The 17,891-nt window shown below is 37.1% G+C and overlaps 1 protein-coding gene across 1 annotated transcript in view; it reads right to left on the bottom strand.

The window, feature by feature from the left end:
- SLC39A10 (solute carrier family 39 member 10) overlaps window positions 1–16,713 on the bottom strand; it is a 143,538-nt gene extending 126,825 nt beyond the window's left edge. Inside the window, exon 1 of the mRNA XM_067026477.1 lies at window positions 16,412–16,713. The gene's annotated coding sequence lies outside the window, so the exon portion shown is untranslated. The remainder of the gene's footprint in view (window positions 1–16,411) is intronic.
- Between the last annotated feature and the right edge of the window lie 1,178 nt (window positions 16,714–17,891).

Raw genomic sequence — 17,891 nt, 5'->3', positions numbered from 1 at the left:
AAGATCAGGGCTAATTCTTCTGCCTCAGTTTGCTTCTTTGAAGAGATGAGATTGGGGAAAGAGGCTACATTTCCCTTGAAATGATTGTAGTCAAGTAAAGAAACCCTGCCAAAATCCTGGCATCAGCATTTTGCTTTGGATGGTAGTTTTGATTTGGCTTTTCAGTTTTTCATACCTTTTCCTTTTTTTAACATGATGGGTATGGTTACCAGTCTAGAGTCATGTTTTACAACATGGAGCACCCCACCTCACAGCTTTACAGATGCCACCAATGACACACTTTGGGACGTTGCTATTTCACCTTGAGAAGAGCTTGGAATCTGACTAGGTGCAACAGCTCCGAGTTTTGGTTATATTTGTATACAAACCAGATTTTCAGTCAACAGAAATACAATGCACTTCTCCCATCCCACCCAGATTCCAAATCTTCATTTAACACATCTAGAAATGTCTGGTAACTAAGAGATCAAATTATTTGGCCAAAAAGATGTTAAGCCAGAAACAGTTAATTTCTGGGCCAGGGATCATGTTTAATTTATTATAAGAAAAAGCTGCCTCAATATAATAAAGGCAATATATGACAAACCCACAGCAAACATCATTCTCAATGGTGAAAAACTGAAAGCATTTCCTCTAATATCAGGAACAAGACAAGGATGTCCACTCTTGCTACTATTATTCAACAGTGTTGGAAGTCCTAGCCACAACGATCAGAGAAGAAAAAGAAATGAAAGGAATACAAATAGGAAAAGAAGAGGTAAAACTGTTACTGTTTGCAGGTGACATGATACTATACATAGATAATCCTAAAGGTGCCACCAGAAAACTACTAGAACTAATCAATGAATTTGATAAAGTTGCAGGATACAAAATAAATGCACAGAAATCTTTTGCATTCCTATTTACTAACAACAAAAGATCAGAAAGAGAAATTAAGGAAACAATCCCATTTACCATTTCAACAAAAAGAATGAAATACCTAGGAATAAACCTACCTAAGGAGGTAAAAGACCTGTACTCAGACAACTATAAGACACAGATGATAGAAATCAAAGATGACACAAACAGATGGAGAGATATACCATGTTCTTGGATTGGAAGAATCAATATTGTGAAAATGACTATACTACCCAAAGCAATCTACAGATTCAATGCAATCCCTATCAAATTACCAATGGCATTTTTTACAGAACTAGAGCAAAAAAACCTTAAAATTTGTATGGAGACACAAAAGACCCCGAATTGCCAAAGCAATCTTGAGGGAAAAAAATGGAGCTGGAGGAATCAGGTTCCCTGACTTCAGACTATACTACGAAGCTACAGTAATCAAGACAATATGGTACTGGCACAAAAGCAGAAATATAGATCAATGGATCAGGACAGAAAGCCCAGAGATAAACCTATGCACCTGTGGTCAACTAATCTATGACAAAGGAGGCAAGGATATACAATGGAGAAAAGATAGTGTCTTCAATAAGTGGTGCTGGGAAAAGTGGACAGCTACATGTAAAAGAATGAAATTAAAACACCCCTAACACCACACACAAAAATAAACTCAAAATGGATTAAAGACCTAAATGTAAGACCAGACACTATAAAAACTCTCAGAGGAAAGCATAGGAAGAACACTGTTTGACATAAATCACAGAAAGATCCTTTTTGACCCACCTCCTAGAGTAATGGAAATAAAAGCAAAAATAAACAAATGGGACCTAATGAGACTTAAAAGCTTTTGCACAGCAAAGGAAACTATAAACAAGATGAAAAGACAACCCTCAGAATGGGAGAAAATATTTGCAAATGAATCAGTGGACAAAGGATTAATCTCCAAAATATATAAACAGCTCATGCAGCTCACTATCAAAAAAACAAACAACCCAATCCAATAATGGGCAGAAAACTTAAATAGACATTTCTCCAAAGAAGACATACAGGTTGCCAAGAGGCACATGAAAAGCTACTCAACATCACTAATTACTGGAGAAATGCAAATCAAAACTACAATGAGGTATCACCTCACACCAGTTAGAATGGGCATCATCAGAAAATCTACAAACAAATGCTGGAGAGGGTGTGGAGAAAACAGAACCCTCTTGCACTGTTGGTGGGAATGTAAATTGATACAGCCACTATGGAGAACAGTATGGAGGTTCCTTAAAAAACTAAAAATAGAATTACCATACAACCCAGCAATCCCACTACTGGGCATATACCCAGAGAAAACCATAATTCAAAAAGACACATGCACCCCAATATTCATTGCAGCACTATTTACAATAGCCAGGTCATGGAAGCAACCTAAATGCCCACTGACAGATGAATGGATAAAGCAGATGTGGTACATATATACAATGGAATATTACTCAGCCATAAAAAGGAACAAAATTGGGTCATTTGTAGAGATGTGGATGGACCTAGTGACTGTCATGCAGAGTGAAGTAAGTCAGAAAGAGAAAAACAAATATCATATATTAATGCATATATGTGGAATCTAGAAAAGTGGTACAGATGAACTGGTTTGCAAGGCAGAAATAGAGACACAGATGTAGAGAACAAACTTATGGACACCAATGGGGGACGGGGGCTGGGTTGAATTGGGAGATTGAGATTGACATATATACATTAATATGTATAAAATAGTTAACTAATAAGAACCTGCTGTATAAAAAATAAATTAATTAAATTAATTTTTTTTTTTTTTTAAAGCATGAAATGCTAACCTTGGCTCTCTTGGAAGGCTTTTAGACTCAGGTACTTGATACTACAAGACCTGAAAAATGCTTCATTTTAGAGCTCTATAGAGGTGTTTAAAACTTAGGAATTTAAACAGTGAATTCCTAGACAGTGAATTTAGGAATTCAATACATCTTGGTCTGCTCAAGTACTGCAGTAATCAGGGACCTGCTGACAAGGGGCCTGAACATTTCTGTCCATGTTGTCCTTCAGGCTCTGTATCCAGTGAGGCCTGTGCCTCTGGCTCACCTCTCACATACCTGCCCTTCAGTCCTTGAAACCTCAATCATTTGAGTTTCACAAGCAAACAGTGGGCTATTTTCTTATTGATGGGTACTGCTTCTCTTACCTGAGGCTCGCTTAGGGGAAATTCTGTGACAAACAGCTTTATTTCTCATTTCTATCTCCTGAAACCTGAACATTTCAGTGTTAGCCATTGAGAACTGAAAAGTACTCCTGTTTATGGTAATTTTAAAAGAGGAAAAAGGGGTTTGGGAATTGAAAACTGAGTTGAAGAGGATGCACATTAGCAAAAAGAAAGAAAACCTAAGGAAAGAAAACCTAAGAGGCAGAAGAAATTCCAGGCCTCTGAGGAGTATTTTGATGGTGTCCTGAAAGACGCAATTAAGACTTGAGTGAAATAATCAGCGTGAAGCTACAAGAAGAGAGTTTAAGGCTAGATCACCATAGGGTTTAGAGAGGATTAAGAAATAGGTACTTGGCTATATGGAGTAGGTTAAGTAAGGACAATCTAGAACTTAAAATTGTTTTAATTCTTAAAATTATTGTATGACAAAGCTACTTGAGGATTGGGATCAAGGACCAAAGATACAAAAAACAAGCCACCACCAATTGGAAAACAAAACTCAAGATTCATATTATTTGGAACAAGACAACCCCATTGAATCTCAGTAGAATTGAGACCTTGAACAGTTTTGAGCACACAGTAAGGTACAGTAAGAAAAATTAACCCTACAAATATCCATTATCATTGATGTGTCACAGATATTAGGTTTATTTAGTCTGCTCATGTCATTGCTTTGTTCTGTGGATGGCAGAATAATCCTCAGGGCTTCTGTAAGGCTCTGCCTGACCTCTATTTCCTGAACACTATTTCTCCTTAAGGTTTTCACCTTCTAAATCATGTATTTTCTAAGAGAGAAGTTTTCAAAAATCTAAGCTTGAAATGAGCCTCCTACATTAGGGAGATGAGGATGTTTCAAGTTGAAAGAGGGTTTGCATCCACAGAGCTAATTCACACTTCAGGCCTTCCAAGAACCTGGAGTCAGAGCTTCCATCCCAGGGAGCAAATGCCTCCTGTACACTTCGTAGTTGGCATTGACCCGAAATGCCTACTGATATATCTGGGCCTGTAAGTAATTTTCTTTTATCTTTAAAATTGTACCCTTGGCACAGGTAATCTGAAGGTGCAACATAGTTTAAAAAAAAAAAAAATCTGAAGAGCACAAAGCAATTCCAGCAGAAAATATATATAAGGCAGGAATTGAAAAACTGTCACACATCTTCTAAATTCAATATTAGTTCTGAGGAAACACAAATACCTTATCTTAGTTTTTTTATTATACAATTTGTGTTTGTATTATCTTTGATTCTTCCACTTTTAAAGTCAGCATTATAAAAATTCACATGCTTTGTAAATATTTTAATGCCCATATTTTACATTATATGGAAATTTATCCACATTTATTTCCATCGTCTATTGTCTTTCCAAACTTTACATTCACTTACTATTCCATTTCATCATTTCATAAGTGTTTGGCAAATCGAATCAGACCTTCTAATTGATTGGCTTAGAACAAGAAACTTTTTTTAGTGTTCAGTTTTGTCCCTTGGTTTTCTGAATATATTCCCTTATCACATCATTCAAGTATTTTGGGATTAATGATCAATTCAAAGAGAGAAGGTCATGCTAGCAGTACATCTTTTTCATTACAATTTTAAGTATCTCACTGATTTAACAATTTACTGATCAGCCTGAAAAATCTTTGCTGATCAAATTGCTTATTTGCTGACTAACTTACACACAAGCCTCAGTCTATTTATCAGGCTGTTAACTGAAGGATTGTGGTGTGTTTACTGTGCAAATTACCGTGATGTATGAACAATCAGCATACATATGCACCACTATCTAGGGATTCAAAATTATTTATTGCATAGTAGGAATTAAAAATATTTATTTTGCTCTTTCCTTTTTCCTGATTTGAAAAGTTTATCAGGTGAAGGGATTCAGAACATGCCATCCCAAAATATGCCACTTTGGCATATTTATTATTTTGAGCTGAAAGCACTTGAGAAACAGCAGATACATGAAGACTATTGTACCTCCCCCTTTCTACCTAAAAGCAGATCATAAAATTTCCAATGAGAAAGGAGCCTTCCCTGTATCAAGAAGAGAACATTCTTGTCACCAGATTGGGAGTTATGGCTGAAATGGACATGTACAAGCGTCATATAATTTCTAGTCACTGTCCCACAGCTTACTGCCCCTGGCCCAAGCCCATCTGTCTTCTTACATCCCCACGATTTATCGTTCTTTGTATAAAAATGTATATAAGCTTTGCAGCCTGATGGCTTCTTTAGGTCTTCATTTTCCATCTGAAGACTCCCATGTTCATGTAAAAAAACACAATTAAATAAATGTGTTTGTTCTTCTCCTGTTAATCTGTTTTATGTCACTTTAATTCTTAGGCCAGCCACAGAACTAAGAAGGTAAAAGTAGTTTTCCTCCCAGACCCAGCAAAGTTCACACACACACACACACACACACTCACACATGAATTCTTCTGCACTTTTGCACAATGCATTATATGATGTTGCCTGATATCTGTGTCATATATCCAATATTCTACATCATCCTGGAATCTCTTGACTCTCAGAATTGAAAGAAATCTTGAAAGGATCAAATTGAGACAGGAGGGAAGGAGGCAGGACAAAACCTTGAAAAGAATGACATAGTTGTTGAGGATGCAACAAAAACTGATTAGAACCGATTAGGACTAAGATGGCAGAAGATTTGACTTCCAGTAGACCTTGAGCATCATTATATGCTCATTGTAATACACTAGCATATGCCAGATGACACACCCACAGGCGCCATGACAGCTCCAAGGCCAGGCATAAAAGGCCAAAAAGTGGGCAGTGGTCAATTCCTGGAAATCCCCACTCCTTCCCCAAAATAGTTGGAATAATCCTCCCATTAGTTAGCCAATGAAATTATCCAGCCCATAAAAACTAACCACCCCATATTTCAGGGCCCCTTTCGCCTCTTCAGATGGACCACATTCTGTCTATGGAACGTATATCTCCCAGGGTCTTTCATCTTCTGAGGTGATAACCCACACTCTGTCTATGGAGTGTGTATCTCTCTCAATAAATCCACTACTTATCTAGCACTTTGCCTCTTGGTGAATTCCTTCTGCACTGAGGCAAAGAACCTGAGCTTCATTAAGTCTTGAGACCAGGTATGCGATTTCAGTTATTCAATAAAAGACAGTGAGTTTGAGTCCCAATCTGAGTTTTTTTAAAAGTAATTAATTATTAATTAATTAATTAATTTTATTTTTGGCTATGCTGGGTCTTCATTGCTGTGCACGGGCTTCTAATTGCGGTGACTTCTCTTGTTGTGGAACATGGACTCTAGGCATGCAGGCTTCAGTAGTTGTGGCACCATGGGCTCAGTAGTTGTGGCTCATGGGCTCTAGAGCGCAGGCTCAGTAGTTGTGGCACACAGGCTTAGTTGCTCCACGGCATATAGGATCTTCCTGGACCAGGGCTCAAACCCGTGTCCCTTGCATTGGCAGGTGGATTCTTAACCACTGGGCCACCAGGGAAGCCCCCAGTCTGAGTTTTGGCTGGGTTTCAATCCCATCTAAGTGTGAGTCCCAATCTGAGACCAGGTGTGTGGTTTCCAAATCAAACCTGTAAACTTTGTCTTATTTGGTTCCTCACAAGTATAATTATAGGGGAAATCTACTATTGATTCATAATACCTTGGATGAACACTTAGCATTGGTTAGAGAGATGGCAAAGAACTAGTCACGTGAGTTTTGTTTCTTCTTATAATTTCCTTTTAAAAACACAGATCTAACAATTTAAAGCTTCAAATGAAATGATTCTCTGTGTATACAACAAACATCAGTAATTTAACTTTCTATGTGCTGAACACTTATATTCTTCTCTATATTTAGTAGTTCCTGGATTTGTTACCCTGCTAAGAACATGAGAAAGGAAATTAGAAGAGGAAAAGGAACAAGGTACAAGAATCTCAAAATCAAAGGTGGCAAAATTTCTCCTTGGATAGTCAGTTTCTAATATCTAGAAATTTAAGTTTATGTCTTCAACAAAATATTTTGCTAATACCCCAGAAGTACTCTGCCATCATTGAACCTTGGTCGAGCGTCATACCCCACGACATCAAATTTAAAAGTTTAAATCATAAGGAAATACACAAACATATTAGAGAGGCATTAAATATCCTTTCCATGGCCTTGGTAATAATTTGTCTTAAGCCTGGGGTGGGTTGAGCATAAGACTTATCCTGGCAACAGCTTTTCAAGGTACTTGGGTCCAAAGAGAAAGGATGCAATTCTGCTCTCCCTTAAATACATTTTCTTCTATCTTCATTAGGGAAGACAGGTTGAGAGATCAAAACTGTCTAAGCCTGCTTCAGTCTAAAGTTTTCCTGAAACAGTCTTTTGGGAGGGGTTTGCTGCTCCTAAGTAGCATAACAATGGCTCCCCATCAAGTCCTAATCCACTGCATATTCTAGCTTTTGTGATTTTTATAGCCTGTTAATTCTCTTTGTTTTCCTCAGCACAGATATGTTCCTGACCTTCCAAACTCCACTTTATAAGTTTATTAAATTCTATAAGACTTTAATTCCTCATGCGAGATATAACCCACCTCAAAATTTACACCTCTGAAGCGATGAGTCTCAGAACTTTGCCATGTTGTTCTCCCTGCAAAGTGAACATACCTCAGAGAAGACAGTGCTGGTTCTGCGGGTTCTCTCCCTTCAGATGTGGTTCCCACATATTCAGGGATGGCCTTTTCCTTTTTCAAGTCTGCATATCTCCTCAAGTAAAAACTACTGAGGTGTGAAGGTGCAGGAACAGGAGAGTGGAATCATAGCCTTTTTATTTCTGTGTAGTTATTAAGTTCTCAAGAACATGAAGGGGTGGGGGCAGAAGGTTTACCTTTAATTCCAGGTAAAACTAGAAATCTCAGAACCTTTGTAGAATATGCATCACCATCACCACCATCATCAATAACAACATTATTGGAACTGGTAATGTAATAGCATGCCTCCTGTGGCCCACATTTTGCACTAACCATGAATAATCTCAGCTATTTTATTATTTTCTTTCTTTCTTTTTTTCTCCCTTTTCTTCTGAGCCATGTGGCTGACAGGGTCTTGGTGCTCCGTCTGGGTGTCAGGCCTGTGCCTCTGAGGTGGGAGAGCCGAGTTCAGGGCAGTGGTCCACCAGAGACCTCCTGGCCCCACGTAATATCAAATGGTGAAAGCTCTCCCAGAGATCTCCATCTCAATGCTAAGACCCAGCTTCACTCAATGACCAGCAAGCTCCAGTGCTGGACACCCTATGCCAAACAACTAGCAAGACAGGAACACAACCCCACCCATTAGCAGAGAGGCTGCCTAAAATCATAATAAGGTCAGAAACACCCCAAAACACACCACCAGATGCGGTCCTGCCCACCAGAAAGACAAGATCCAGCCTCATCCACCAGAACACAGGCACCAGTCCCCTCCACCAGGAAGCCTACACAACCTACTGAACGAACCTTAGACACTGGGGGCAAACACCAAAAACAGCAGGAACTACAAACCAGCAGCCTGTGAAAAGGAGACCCCAAACACAGTAAGTTAAGCAAAATGAGAAGACAGAGAAACACATAGCAGATGAAGGAGCAAGGCAAAAACCCACCAGACCAAACAAATGAAGAGGAAATAGGCAGTCTACCTGAAAAAGAATTCAGAGTCATGATAGTAAAGATGATCCAAAATCTTGGAAATAGAATGGAGAAAATACAAGAAACGTTTAACAAGGACCTACAAGAAGTAAAGAACAAACAATGATGAACAGCACAATAAATGAAATTAAAAATTCTCTAGAAGGAATCAATAGCAGAATAACTGAGGCAGAAGAATGGATAAGTGACCTGGAAGATAAAAGAGTGGAAATAACTACTGCAGAGCAGAATAAAGAAAAAAGAATGAATAATCTCAGCTAATCCTCTGAACAACCCTTTGAAGCAGACGCTGTTACAGTCTCCATTTAAAAAGGAGAAAAACTACAGTTTGCTCTGGGGATAAACTGGCACTACTATACCATAATTAAAATACAGACTCACTCCTTAGTTCCTGCTCTTAAGCACTCACCATCTAAAACTGGGCCTTCTGAGTAATTGATTTTTAGAGATAAAAGCAATCCTCAATGTCAAGTGTCTCCTTGAATTTGAAGGATTACGATGGCCACAGTATATATTTTATTTATAACGTTTTTTAAAAAATTATTTATCTATTATTCAGCCATAAAAAAGAATGAAATTGTGCTGTCTGTGACAGCTTGCATGGACCTAGAGGGCCCTGTGCTAAGGGAAATAAGTTAGACAAAGAAAGGCAAGGACTGTATGATCTCACTTATATGTGGAATCTGAAAAACAAAACAAAAAAACAAACAAACAAGAAACAGACTTATAGATTCAGAGAGCAAATTGGTGATTGCCCGCGTGGGAGTGAGGCAGGACATAGATGGGCCCTAGGCTGAGCAGCTGGAGTCTGTCCCCTGTGGACAGAGACTCCGAGTTGAAGATAATAGCAGGTACAGAGAGGAGCCCTGCCCAGATAAGAGATAAAGAAACCATATATTTCTCTTCTCAAGGTCAAGGAGACCTTCCCAACTACACTTGCACAGAAAGGAGACCTTCCCAACTACACTTGCACAGAAAGGAGGCCTTCCCAACTACACTCGCACAGAAAGGCTCCTCGGTGGTCAAAAAAGGAGGGGGCACCTCCCCATAGTAGGTGATGTCAACCTACCCATAGATCTCTTTGCTAGAATCCATCTTGGCGAAGAGATGCACACACACACACACACACACAGGGGAAGACCCTGAGATTAACCAAATACGAACTCAGAAACAGGCAAAGCAAGATGATTGGCCAAAGGAAACCCAGAAGAAATGCCCCATACAAGTGATTCAAACTACCACAAGGGCACAACTCTCTCTCTGAGCCCGCCCATGTGAGTTTATTTACACATACTCTTTTTCTGTACACTCTTTCCTCCTAATAAACACTTTACTTGTTTCACTACTTTCCATCTCTCTGTAGAAATTCATTTCTACAAAGCTGATGGGCCAGGGCCTGACACTGGTCTCTGGTGGTCTAGTGGCTAGGATTCAGTGCTGTTACTGCCACGGCCTGACTTCAATCTCTGGCTGGGGAACTGAAATCCCGTATCAAGCCACTGCAGGCTGAGGTCACCCGATATCAGGAGGAGGGGTTAGGAGGATGGAGGAAATAGGAGAAGGGGATTAAGAGGTACAGACTTCCATTTATAAAATAAGTAAGTCACGGGGTGTAATGTAAGCACAGGGAATATAGTCAATAATAGTGCAATAATTTTGTATTGTGACAGATTGTTACTGGACTTTTTGTGGTGATCATTTAGTAATATATTTGATTGTTGGATCACTATGTTGTACACCTGAAATTAACACAATATTGTATGTCAACTGTATGTCAATAAATAAACAAATACATAAAAAGAGTAGCACAAGTAAAACAAAGTTATCTTTTATCTAATTCCCTAACCTGACTGATATTAATAACAAATCAAGAGTATCAGATAATTTATGAATTGTTTACTTATGGAAAATACATTAAAACCTAAATTAAGGATTAAAGAAAGCATGTTCTGGTGATCATTTTTACAGTAAAATTATTTTTCTAAGTGTTTATGTTTTATGGAAGAAGGGGAAACATTGGTTTTTGACAGTTACCCATTTCTATTTCAGTTTTATAAATTTATAGAAATATTAGTCAAGAAAGCCTAATCACTTTGGTTATTGTGTCAGACAGTTTTCTGCATCAAAAAATTATTTTTGCTCTAGAATACATTCTGCCAAAAAATGACTTTTCTAATTATCATTGGTTTTCTCAGATCTCCCACTGATATATTTTGTGCACCTGCTCATCAGGTTGCGCAGATTTCCAAATGGGATTAGCAGTCTTAAAAACTTTGCTATTAGCTACACCCATAGGATCCTTTGACAATGCTTTGCTTATCTTCTGCTTTAGCAAATGTTTTATTGTTTAGTATCATTTGTTATGCATAACAATCTGGAATTTGCAATGGAAACATGAATTTCTTATTTTTAAAAAAACATACATAAATCATTAATGATAATAATAAGTGCCTGAAGGAATTTAATTTTACTATATTTATCCCAATTACTGAAATATTTTAAAGAAAGCAGTCATTTAAGTCTTTCTAAAACATTAATATCTATGCGTATATCATTTATATTGTATGCATATATTTAATAGTATATGCATTTATATTCAAAGAAGGTCTTATAGAATCTGGGAAAGATTTGTTGGGAAAGCCAACAAATCACTTTCCTATGGCATAAAAATATATAACTTCCCAAGAACTGAAGGACAAATTTTGAGATAAGGTTGTTAAGAAAATATATTCTCACTTCTAATAAACTGTCATCCCCACAATAATACAGAAAATAGAAGACTTACTAAGTTTTTTCCACTTAATAGTTTCCTCTTTCAATATATAGCACTATTAAAAAAAAAACACTTTGAGAATATTACCTTCTAAAATGCCTTTCTTATTTATTTTGATGTCTTACAGTTTTTTTTTCATATTCTTTTCTGTTTTGGTTTATTACAGGATATTGAATATAGTTCCCTGTGCTATACAGGAAGACCTTGTTGTTTATCCATTTATATATAATAGTTTGCATCTGCTAGCCCCAAACTCCCAATCCAACCCTCCCCCGCCCCTTCTCCCCCTTGGCAACCACAAGTCTGCTCACTATGTCTGTGAGTCTGTTTCTGTTTCATAGATAAGCTCAACTGTGTCATATTTTAGATTCCACATATAAATGATATCATACTTTTTTGTCTTTCTCTTTCTGACTTATTTTGCTTAGTATGATAATCTCTAGGTGTATCCGTGTAGCTGCAAATTGCATTATTTCATTCTTTTTTATGGCTAATATTCCATTATATATATATATATATATATATATATATATATATATATATATATATATGCTACATCTTCTTTATCCATTCATCTGTCGATGGACATTTAGATTGTTTCCATGTCTTGGCTATTGTAAATAGTACTGCTATGGACATATCTTTTCAAATTATAGTTTTGTCCAGATATATGCCCAGGAGTGGGATTGCTGGATCATATGGCAACTCTATTTTTACATACTTACATCTTTAGCATTCCTGTCATCTGTATCTACTTTAAAAAAATAACATGACATTTTTTATACTAAGTGGAATTTGATTTGCTTTAAAAATATTTTTTTCTTGTTTTGGGAAGAAACAGTACTCAGATTATTGAATCCTGCAAGTGGTTTCTTTCTCACTTTGAAGTGATGATCTTTTCACTCTAATTTTTCTTTCTTTTCTTCCTTCTTCCCTGCCTCCCACCCTTTCTCTCTTTCTTCTTTTCTTTTTTCTTTCCTCAAGCTTTTCTTCCTTCTTTCCTTTCTTCCTCCCTTCCTTCCTTCCTTCAATCTTTGCTTCCTTTCCTCTTTCCCTCTCTCCCCACTTTCTTCCTTTCATTCTCTCTTTTTTGAAAGAAGGTGGCTTAAAAGGAGGCAGTCACTGAGTCCTGAACCTGTTAAGGGCTGTTAGTAACTTTTAGTAAAACACTGGGGTCATTTGAAACAACATGTAGCTTTACTTATACATGAGATGAGGAACATTACACATTCTGTTGACTTCAATACCAGGCTCATGACTAGATAACTATAAATTATTGAAAATCACAACTCTTGTTGGGAGACTGTAGATCAATGTACAGAACCTCAGGAGAATTAGGTTATCATAATCTTCACTTTGAACTCTACACACATGGTGAGAGGGAGTAAAAATGCTCTTCACTGTGCAAAAAGGAGAAGTCCATCATCTTACTTTCTTGATACCCTAGTATGGTTAGAGGTCAAAACAGGAAGTGCCATTGTTAACCGGCAGAAACATGAAAGTTCTGTTCTTAAAAACACCTTGAACCTTCTTCCCCATGAGGACATTTTGAATGCAGGAACTTTGGGTGGGACCATATGACTTCCTGCATTCTCTTCAATCAATGTGGTAAAGTTTGTTTTTGTTTTAAGATGCAGTTAAAGGAAAGATATTTGCCATTTCAGTTCCTTTTAGATTTTTATGAGCATCTGTGCTCATTTGTCATATGTGGCTAAAAAATGACCAGTACTGATGAAATACCATTTTATTTTTAGAGAAAAGCTTCAGCACACTTTCCCAAAATAATTTCTTAAAAAAATCTTTGCTTCCTTCCAGGAAGTTTTGTCCATGGCTAAATGTGGGTGCATATACTTTCATGATAAAGACCATTTTTTACCCAAATATACTGATGGTAAAAGGCTTAAAAGCTATGGTCTCTGGAAATAGTGAAGTAGAATTCCATTTCCTAGGTTTCTTGTGCACAAATACTCTCATTCTTATAACACTTGTTGGCTTGAAATAATGTTTTAAACAAAGAGAAAAGTGTCATAACCTAAAAAATAAAGAGAAAGCCAAGAAGGAAATAAAGTGGTAAGTAGATATCTTAGTCTCTAAACTTTCATTTCCAGCCTTTCATATTTTCTCCCAGCCCATGTCTGATGGTAAACAAATATTCTAGAACAAAACTAATCATTCAAAATAAGGATATGGGCTTCCCTGGTGGCGCAGTGGTTGAGAGTCTGCCTGCTGATGCAGGGGACACGGGTTCGTGCCCCGGCCCGGGAAGATCCCACGTGCCGCGGAGCGGCTGGGCCCGTGAGCCATGGGCCGCTGAGCCTGCGCGTCCGGAGCCTGTGCTCCGCAACGGGAGACGCCACAACAGTGAGAGGCCCGCGTACCGGAAAAAAAAAAAAAAGAAAAAAACCTGCAAAATAAGGATAGACATACATTTTTTACAGGTAGAATGAATCCAAGTCACTTTTTCTGTTTCCCTGATGAAATAATACTATTTCAAACAAATATATAACAGATTGAGTAAACGTTTTCAGCCCAAAAGCTTAATTAGAAGTTTGTCTTTACTAGTAAGTCATCATCGTACTAAAACTACAGCTTAATACAGTACAGAATAGAAGACAAAATCCCCAGATAATGGACCAGGAAATTAAGATTAAACATGTCTCTACACACACCCAGATCAAGGCAAGACCTTGATCATTTTAGGTATCTTTCTTTGTGGTCTTAAATACATCGAGCTCAGAGTTCCTTACATGTAGATTTCTGCATACAACCTGTAGAAAAACAGGTTTTATGACTTACCTAGTGTAGAATATGATATTTCTTGCCTTAGTGAAAAATAGGAAGCATTTGGAAAACTACTGAACTAGTCTAAGAACAGGTGGTGTTGTACCAAATCTCATAATCCAGTAATCAACTAGAAGCTTTAGTTTTTTCTACCATCAAAGTGGAGAAAATGTAAAGTTACAGGACCAGAATGAAACTCAAAAAAGCTCTCTTTGTCTTACATGTGTTATTGTAACAGAATTTGCTTAAAATTCCGTTTTATTAATCTGCAAAAGTGAGAAGCAGCCAGAATTATTAGATTCAAAGAGGGTAAGGGGGTAACCCCAGAGTCTCCATGTTTCAGAGTCTGGTGTAGTCACAAGGCCACTTAGTTTAGCCTCTCACCTTTTCTCTTTCCAAGATCACAGTGCTTCTATTCACTTTTTGTTTTACACGGTGAGTTGGACATTTAATGGGTTTTGTTAATGCAGCTAGAATTTTGAAATAGAGTAGAATTTAAAAGGGAGAAAGCACTTGAATCAAAGTATATATTTTGAGATATATATCAAAAATATATTTTAAAATTGTAGAATTCTTATAAGGAGAAATTAAAAAGCTTAAAAAATCTTTACATTTAAAATATTTTACAGTTTACAAAGCACTTTCACATAAAATTATTTTATATGAATGTACAGTGAGGGAAGACTAGGATCACAGCATGAGTTACTGGCAGAGCTGTGACCAGGCATCTTGTTTCCTAGTCTAAGACTCTGCATTCCCTCTCTCTCTCTCTCTCTCTCTCTCTCTCTCTCTTTTCCTTTCTCCCTCGCTCTCTTTCTGTCTCCCCTTCCTTCCCCCAACCCCCTATGACTGATTCTGAAACTTACTTTATGGATGCTTAACAACATAAAAAACTAAAAGCTTTTTGAGGGTAAATTTAGTGTTCTATTTATTTTTGCATCTCGAGTATCTAATCCAATATAAGTATTCAACTAAATGTTTGTTGAATGAATGAATAAATGAAATAAGAGAGATTGAAACAGAAACGTCTTTTCAGGTAATAAATAAGTAAATGAAAATAGAAGAGCAATATTGTAGATTTTAGACAACTATTCAGAATATCAAGTACTGTATTAGATGCTATCCTTTTATCTATCTGTCTGTCATCTATCTTGTTAGCCTCATTCCAGATAATACATTTTATCATCTATTATTATTTACATATTTTCAGGTCACTAAGTCATAATTATAATTTAGAAAAATTGGTCCTGTTTTATTAACAATGTGGAAGTTAGCACTTACTCTTCAGTAATGTAAGTTTTATTAGAATACAACAAATAAAAATGGTCATAATTAACCTGTCACATCTGGGAGAGTACAAAACTGTGACCATTAGGTCATATTATATTTACATCCATTTTTCTTATTTATCACTGTTACATTTTCTTCACAAATTTCACAGGTTTATGAAAGCATCAACTGATCATTTTTATATTTTTCCATCATAGTGGCTTTTCCATGACTAGATTTCAACTGACCATTCTAAGATAAAACAAGTTTCATTCATATATTTTTTTCCCTACCTGCATGTCTAGATAAAGATCCTAGATATGTGGGGACTTATTTTAGTTCTGCAAAGTCTCTATAAGGAAATATTTGTGTATGTGACTTGGAAGAGAATTTAGAGGAAGAACTCATTATTTATACAAGACTAATCATTGGGTTCACATATGCCAAGACACGCTAAGGAAAAAGAATCTCAAACACTATACATATTTTACAAAGCCAAATGCACACAACAAATAAAGATCCACCATCTGATTTAGATTCTCTAGATTCACACCAAAGAAGAAAATACCAAAAAATGGCCCAAGCTGTAACTTTGCCAACTTAGTTACTGCTGTCAAGAAACACTGAATGATGCCATCTAGTGACAGGTAACCAACATATGATTAGTCACTTAGAAATGATGGATGCAGCAGGTGCAATTCCCAGGATTTTAGATGTAGAGGGGAAAATCCTTCTGAGAGAATTACATTTGATAGAGGAGTTTTGTTTCTCCAGGTGTATGAAAATTTATCACTGACCTGCAGCGTGAGGATTTTTATGTTGAAATACTATATTGTCACCTACCTCCAAATCTGCACTTCCACCTCCTCGGCCACTGCCTTTCACCATCCAGTCTGCAGCTGAACTCAGAAGTGAGGGGTGCTGTCCAAGTCGCAACCCCCTGTATAGTGACAGGTGGTGGAGGTGGAGCCCTTTAGAAACCAGTCTCAACAAATTTTAAAAAAAGGGTTTCAAAAAAGGGAACCAAGATGATTCCTGAAACAATCTGTGTCCAATTAAAAATAATAACAATAATAATAAATAAACTGTTGGAAGTTCAAAGAGTAAAACTAAAATAGGGACCAGAGGAAATCATCTTTGTTTTTCTCGGCCAACGACTGTGCAGACCTAATGCTGTCTTGTTCCTTGCACCAAATCCTCACTGAAAATGCCAGAGACCTCTCTCTGAATGGCTGTAGCACTATGCCCTAAGGAAAATAATTTTCTACAACATTTCTCATCTTCTGTAAACATATGGCATAGATTTTTTTTTTAAAAGTAAAACCAGCAATCTGTCAACTGTGGGATTCTCACAGTCCAATAATTTCTTTTTGGTTAATTTTTTACAACTATTTAGATTAGCCAGTGCTGCTGCCATAGATACATTTACAAAAATGGGACACTTTGCTGTGTTCACTTATATCTGATTAAAGCTCAATAGGAATATTTCGGGTGCCTTAGAAAAATATCAAGTTAAAAACCTTCGTGAAATGAAAAGAAAAGCTTATCAAAATCTCCAGCTTCAAGTGTGTTTAGTTGTTTTCTTTTCATTGTTGCCTGCATGCTGTGATTGGACCACAATGTGTGGAAATTGCATAACCACTGTTTCCACAAATCAAAGCTTTGAGAAATGAGAAGGCTGTGATGGAGCTGCTACATGAAATGTTGATGAAAAAAAAAATTCTTCCTTTATGTCTGAAGTCTTCCCTTCTTTCTTTTAACTATTGTTTAGTTGTAACCATCGCTGGGCTCCGTCTTGTTTTTTAACTAAAATCAGAATTAGCCATGGGCCAAATGACATTTTTTGAAAAGTGTTTTCTATGAGTTTTTTATATTTTATCTGAGTTCAATTTTCTATTATTATTTTTGATATCTTGGACAAGTCTAGGCAAAGCTTTCTTAATTCAAGTATTAGAACCATCAAGAAAACATTCGGTGCAATTTCTGTGCCTCGGGGGGAAGTTTTGATGCCCTCAGCCCAATCCATTCCCCGTTTATGGGGGCTAGGGAGAGTCCTTTCTCTAATTCTTTCATAGTTAAAATAGTAATCGGTCAGATTGTTATTTGGGACTAAGTGAGCCTGAATGCATTATAAGAAAGGGAAGAAAAATTCTTCTCATTCCAGCTTCCTGTATTCCTCTTTCGTTGCAGCAAAGAGGTTTGCTTGTACTGCTCCGATACCCACACACTTCTTTCCTCAGAGCCACCCACAAGTAGTGCTGAGAACGTGGAAACCTCTCCCTTGCCAGTGAACACATCAGAGTTAGTCTGGGAATGGATGGGA

Source organism: Kogia breviceps, chromosome 2, assembly GCF_026419965.1.
Source record: "Kogia breviceps isolate mKogBre1 chromosome 2, mKogBre1 haplotype 1, whole genome shotgun sequence".
Lineage (NCBI taxonomy): Eukaryota > Metazoa > Chordata > Mammalia > Artiodactyla > Physeteridae > Kogia > Kogia breviceps.
This window is presented reverse-complemented; position numbering and strand designations above follow the sequence as displayed.